Below are 5759 nucleotides of genomic sequence, written 5' to 3'. Positions count from 1 at the left end.
TGGTAAATAGTGCTGCAATAAACATAGTTGTGCTGGTAGCTTTAGTGTGGTCTTGTTTGTAAACATTTGGGTAAATGGGAAACATCTGAAATTGACTCTTAGTTATGTGAAATATACTGTTATTATTGGCCTTCCATTCTGTCCTTCCTTGAATCTCAAAGGTTGTGCCCCCTTTCACTCTCGAGGTTCTTCCCCCACCTCCACTTCCAGCCTCAGGTAGCCATCTAATTGATTTCAATTGCTGGGGTTATGGATCCAAAGAAGATGTACTGGATCATGTGACATTTCCATTTGCAGTTTTTAAAGAGTTCTCTGTGTCATTTTCCATGATGGCTGTGTTTTTTTGCATTCCTGTCAACAATGTATGTGAGCTCCCTTTTCTCTGCATTTTGGTCAACACTTAGTGTTCATCTTTTTGATAAAAGCGATGGTAAGCAGTCAAATTGCATATATTAAATCCACTTAATATAGATGACAAATATCCAACACCTGGAGACCTTTCTAAGATGGGCAATCCCAAACAGCAATATCCCTGGACTAGTATTTTTATGGCTGTATTATCAGAAGAGAGATACATACTCAAAACTACAAAAATTAAAAAAAAAATATCCAGGAATCTACCCTTAAAAGATTCTTCTCAATTCTTGGACATGGAACAAGAATCCTCTGGAAAATGTCAGAGGAGAAATTCATAGAGGAGGCTGGAGCTCCCCCTAGAGGTCAAGGCGAAGTATCTCAAAAGTGTAGTGCTTCTGAAGACAAATTTCTTTTGTTGTTGTTTTCATTTTTTTTATTGTGATTATACAGTGGATGCATAAAGGGGTTACAGTTACATAGTCAGGTAATGATTGCATTTCTTTTTGGACAATGTCACCTCTTCCTTCACTCCCAGTTTTTCCCCTCTTGGTCCCACCCACAAGTTAAACAGTTTATTTTCAACATAGTGTCTAGTGAGTACCATTGCTGCATTTGTTCACCCTTTGTCCCTCCATTTCTGTAAACCCGCCCTTACCCTACAAAAGGTAGATAAACAAATGAAAAAAAGCAAAAAGAAAGCTGGGCGCTGGTGGCTCACGCCTGTAATCCTAGCTACTCAGGAGGCTGAGATCTGAGGATCGCAGTTCAAAGCCAGCCTGGGCAGGAAAGTCCATGAAACTCTTATCTCCAATAAACCACCAGAAAACCAGAAGTGGTGTTGTAGCTCAAGTGATAGCATGCTAACCTTGATCTGAAGAGCTGAGGGACAGCACTCAGGCCCAGAGTTCAAGCCCCATGACCAACAAAAATTAATTAATTAATTACTGAAAAATGACAACAAAGAAAAAACCTTTTGTTTCTAATTCCTGGAATTCATTTTGATAAATTGTATTTTATTTGATCAGAGGCACAGAATATACACCTCTGATCTCACTGTGTGTGAATGTCCAGAGTCCTGTATCATGTCCTGATGTATTTTAGATATAGCTTCCACATTTGAGAGAAGACATGAGCTGTTTGTCTCTGACCTTGGCCCAACTCACTCACCACGAATCGTTCTAGGACCATCTACTTCCCTACAAATGGCTGGGTAGAATTCTATTGTGTATAGATAGGTACCACATTTTTTTGATCCACTCATCTATTGTAGGGCATCTGGGTTGTTTCCATAACTTGGCTATTTTGAATAGTGCAGCATTGAACATGATGTGCTACTGTCTTTGTGGTATCCTGGCTTGTGAAGTTTGGGCAGATGCCCAAGTGTGGTATGCCTGTGTAGTAGGTAAGGTCCATGTTTAATTTTTAAAGGAACTTCCAGACTGCTGTTCAGCATGGTTACATTCCCACCAGCCCTGAAATAGTGTTCCTTTTTCTTCACATCCCTGACAGTTTTTGTTGATGCTGAACTTTGACTTTGGTTTTCCAAGGAATTGCACTATTTGAGATCTCCCTTGGATCTACCCTATTTCCATGAATACATTGTATACACTTGCATGCCACCCAAAGTATTTCTTTATGAGTTTGTAAGCCAAATCAAGCTTCCACGTGTAAGGGGAAACATGGATCCTTTGTATCTCTGGGCCTGACTGACTTCATTTGTCACTATTTTTCCCAGTCTTGTCATTTCTTTAAAAATGGTATAGTATCATTCTTCCTAAACCTGGTATTATCTCTAATACCACGTCCCCGATTCTGGCATGTGACCCAGAGCCAACCAGTCAGACATCAACCACATACTGCTGAGCTTCCTAATGGCCCCAGGATTGGCAAGTTCTTGAGACTTGTTGGAACAAGTAAGAGAGGGGGTGATCCTTTTTCCTCTTGATCTTGAGACTATATCCTCTAGGAGACCATGAAATGGAAACCATCTACCTGAGAGTAAAGCCAAAGCAAAGCAAAGCAAAATAGAGATGGATATGGAAAGTGTAATCTGAATGAAACCAAAAATCTGGATCCAATTAAGGCTGAAGCTAACTCTATCTCTGAACTTCAGTTGTATGACCCAGTAAATTGATGTATAAATGTCATGATTTTGACAACTTCCATTCTTTTTTTGGGAGGGGGGTCCGGTCGTGGGGCCTGAACTCTGGACCTGGGCGCTGTCCCTCAGCTCTTCAGCTAAAGGCTAGCGCTCTACCACTTGAGCCCCAGCGCCACTTCCAGCTTTTTTCTTTTTGCTTATGTGGTGCTGAGGAATCAAACCCAGGGCCTCAGGCATGCAAGGCAAGTGCTCTACCACTGAGCCACTTTCCCAGCCCCCGACAACTTCCATTCTTTACCAACTGTAACTCTGAAGTTCGCACATATTCTGGATCCCAGTCACCCAAAATTGAGTGCATTCTGATGTCAACATGGACTCAAATTATGACTAGAAAATAGTATGCTCCTAAAGCATTTTTTGTGTATAAGATTAGTATCTTCGAAAGTAAAGTCCATTAGTAAGTTTATGACTAGGTGAAAAAACTTCACTTCTGCTAATGAGACATTTTAGAAGCAAAACAAATGATAGACTAACCAATACTGAAATTAAGCTTGACTTTACAGTAGGGAAAACATGATAACATAAACTTTTAACAGGATGGTTATCGTGTGTGAGAGAGTGAGACAGAGAAAGGTTATACATTGTAAAATTTAGTAGAGAAGGTGATTTAAAATATGATCCTATAAAAACATCAGACTCGCTGGACGCTGGTGGCTCATGCCTGTAATCCTAGCTACTCAGAAGGCTGAGAACTGAGGACCATGGTTCAAAGCCAGCCTGGGCAAGAAAGTCCGTGAGACTCTTATCCCCAATAAACCACTGGAAAATTGTAAGTGGCTCTGTGGCTCAAGCAGTAGAGCGCTTGCCTTGAGCTGAAGAGCTGAGGGACAGTGCCCAGGCCCAGAGTTCAAGCCCCACAACCAACAAAAAACAAACAAATTAAAAAAATTAGACTCTTCCTTTGATGGCATGAAAGATCTCTAGATATTTGGGGCAATTTTAACACTACAAGTGTGGAATTAACAATTGAAAAAAATTCTAAAATAATTACAGAAGATAATTATCACTTTAGTCACTTGTATATCTGCTTTTCTTTCTTTTTTTTTCTATTCTCGCCCTGCTAGCACAAATATTTATCATATATCTACTGTATGTAAGGCAATAGGGAACCAAAAGAGATCAGAACAGAGAAAACCTTTGACCTCAAAGAGGTCACAGGCCATAAATTCACCTGTATAGATATTATAATGAGATAACATTATCATTTGCTGAAAATATGTTAGAGGGGAATTACAAGGCACATGATTATGAGCAACTCTACCTAAGGGGATGGAAGCTCATAGAAGTGTCATAAGGGTTAGACTTGAGTTGAGCTGACTCCTTAGGAAACCAACTATAAAGGGCTTAATCCCACATTGCCTCCACTCCAGTATATCAATGTCAAAATTTTTCATTCTACTGGGGAGCAAACGGGATTAACAGACCACAAAAACTCATAGTCTCTTAGGATTGCTGACCACCTTTGAGACAAGTAATTCCAGTTCAAAGGGTTCAAATCCTGGTTTCATCAGGTGTTAGTTGGACAAACTTGTGCAAGACACTGATGCAAAATTCTCCAAACATTGTTGGGCTCTTTTCAAAAGGATAAGCTGTAGGATGGGAAGGTGGCTTAGTGGTAGAGTGCTTGCTTTGCATGCATGAGGCCCTGGGTTCGATTCCTCAGCACTACATAAACCGAAAAAGCTGGAAGTGGCACTGTGGCTCAAGTGGTATAGCTCTAGCCTTGAGCTAAAGAGGTGAGGGACAGTGCCCAGGCCCAGAGTTCAGGCCGCACGACCAACAAAAACAACAACAACAACAGCAAAGATAAGCTGTATATCTTGAAAGAAAAGAGTTTGTAAGGCCTACAGTCTCTTTTTCTAAGGTTTCTTTGATCAATATCAAACCCTGGTAGCTCATGCCTGTAATGCTAGCTACTCAAGGGGTTGAGATACAAGAATCATGGTTCTAAGCCATCCAGGCAGATACTACTGTATCCAGCCTTTGTTTATATCACTTTGAACTAGCTTCAATCTATCTCTTATCCCTAAGAGAGTTTGTCAAGGTGTTCAAAGAAAGTTAGAACTGCTTTTTTTTATTAATAAGTTTTTTTATTGTGAAAATACCATACAGAGGAGTTACAATTACAGGAACATGAGTACATTTCTTATAAAGCATTGTTGCCTCCTCCTTTGTTTCCCCTTACCATCCCTGCCCTCCCATTCCCCCCAACACCGCCCCCCCCTGCAAAGTTGTAAAGTTTGCTTTTCAACATGTCTTGTACATCTCATTGTTTCAATGGATCCAGCTGTATCCCTATTTAAACAATTTGTTTTTTCCCTTCCCCTCCCCAAATTATACCAACATCAAATACAATGAAAACAGTTTGAAAGTGATCCCAAAACTCAGAACATTCAGAAACTTTCAGCAAAATAACATCATGTCTTGGGTACCTAAATTAATTTACATAATGAGGCAAGTATTTACTTAGATTCATCACTTAAGAGCTCTCTCTGCCCTTCAAGTTCAAAAAGCTTTCTACAGATTTTCAAAGAGCTTCTCCTGCATGCTAAACTATCTGTGTACTCAAGGTGAATTTGAGAAACAAATGTTTCTGATAAACATGAAGGGCAATATTTAGAATTTCCCATAGATTTAAATAGTTTACGTTTTATTCAAGAAACAGAGTCACTGTTTTCAAAATATATGTGATTTTCAAACTGGAGCAGTTACTCTCAGGGTTAGTTTGTTGTAATCTACATAAATTTGCAATAATTTAGTCTCCTCTGCCTCTCAGCCATGAGATAGTAGCTGATTATTTATGTAGCTCTGATTTGATTTATTCTGGAAATCTTGATCTTACTCCTCAAACTTGCTCCATCTGCAGTCTCTCCATTTAGGCTAATAGCCCTGCTCAGCCCCCAAACCTTAGAGTCTTTTCTGTAGCTCTCTTTCTTTAAAATTTTTTTTTTCTTTCCAACCTGTTTTAAGTGGGGTTATGTTCTTTTAAATTTATTTATATATATATATATATATGTATATATATATATATATATATATATTTCTTCTTCCCTCCCCAAATTAGATAAATGTATATACAAGAATACCAAAATGTATATACAAAATACCAAACTGCTGAAATGAGGACACAGGATGACCCATTGCAACAATGATACCCACAAGATGTTAGGTGGGAATGATCTATACAACTTGAGGGGGGGAGGAGGAGAGGGGAGGGGGAGGGGGGAGGAAATAGGAACAA

Source organism: Dipodomys merriami, unplaced genomic scaffold, assembly GCF_024711535.1.
Source record: "Dipodomys merriami isolate MVZ:Mamm:240054 unplaced genomic scaffold, mDipMer1.0.p SCAF_4, whole genome shotgun sequence".
NCBI lineage: Eukaryota > Metazoa > Chordata > Mammalia > Rodentia > Heteromyidae > Dipodomys > Dipodomys merriami.
The sequence above is the reverse complement of the archived record's forward strand: the minus strand, read 5'-3'. Positions refer to the sequence as shown.